The sequence below is a fragment of the Triticum aestivum genome, chromosome 6A (genome assembly GCF_018294505.1).
Source record: "Triticum aestivum cultivar Chinese Spring chromosome 6A, IWGSC CS RefSeq v2.1, whole genome shotgun sequence".
Lineage (NCBI taxonomy): Eukaryota > Viridiplantae > Streptophyta > Magnoliopsida > Poales > Poaceae > Triticum > Triticum aestivum.
This window is the reverse complement of record NC_057809.1, coordinates 61935143-61936058: the sequence shown is the minus strand read 5'-3', so window position 1 is coordinate 61936058 and position 916 is coordinate 61935143.

Sequence of the window (916 nt, the reverse complement as noted above, 5' to 3'; positions counted from 1 at the left end):
TATACATCTGTTTTCGCCTTAAAAATTGCCATGTACCTAAGTGACCGCGCGTGACGCCGGCTGTGTACACGCCCGCCGCAGCACTTTTGCATCCTCGTTGCCGCACTCGCGCGCCACCCGTCGCTGCTCCAGTCGCCGGAACAACCTCTATCGTCCGTCGTCGTCCCGCAAGGTCGCACCATGATACCCGCTGAACGCCACTCTCGCACGACCGCAACCCTCCCGCATCCTCGCCGCCGCACTCGCACACAGCCTGCTGCCGCTCCAATTGCCAGAAGGCCTTTGCCGCTGCAACCCCTCGCACGACCGCGACCCTCCTACATCCTCGCCGCCGCACTCGCATTCCGCCCGCCGCCGCTCAAATCACCGGAAAGCCTTTGCCGCCGCACCCTGCCTGACCAACGTCATTGGGGAAGGATGGGGTGGGGCGAGAATTGGGGGAAGTGGGTGAGCCCAGCTGAGGGGAGGAGTGGCTGAGAATTGTGGAAAGGGATAAGGTATGAGTGGGTGAACCTGGTGTGAACGAGAAAATCGTTCAGGTGAGTTTGCCTTTGACGTGAACGAAGGAGCTATGATGACGTGGCGACTTCACGTGCGCCAATACGCGTGCATGCGATCCAATGTTAACAAACTTGTTCGGGGCAAGATGCACAAACATAACACGTTCGGGAGTTATTGATTCCGTAAAATAGTTAGGTAGGCGCCACAAGGAGCTCCTCTTTGGCGCTCTCAGCGCCGCTTACACAAGTTGGTGCTCGAAGGCCATGGCTACTAGGTAGGCCCAGCATCACTAGCGCAATAACCATTGCAATGCGATGACTTTCATGTTTTATATATCCAAAAACAACACTATTTGTCCCTTGTTGTCCGTCCAACTATAATTTATTTGAAAATAGAAAACGTATTTTTATAAATA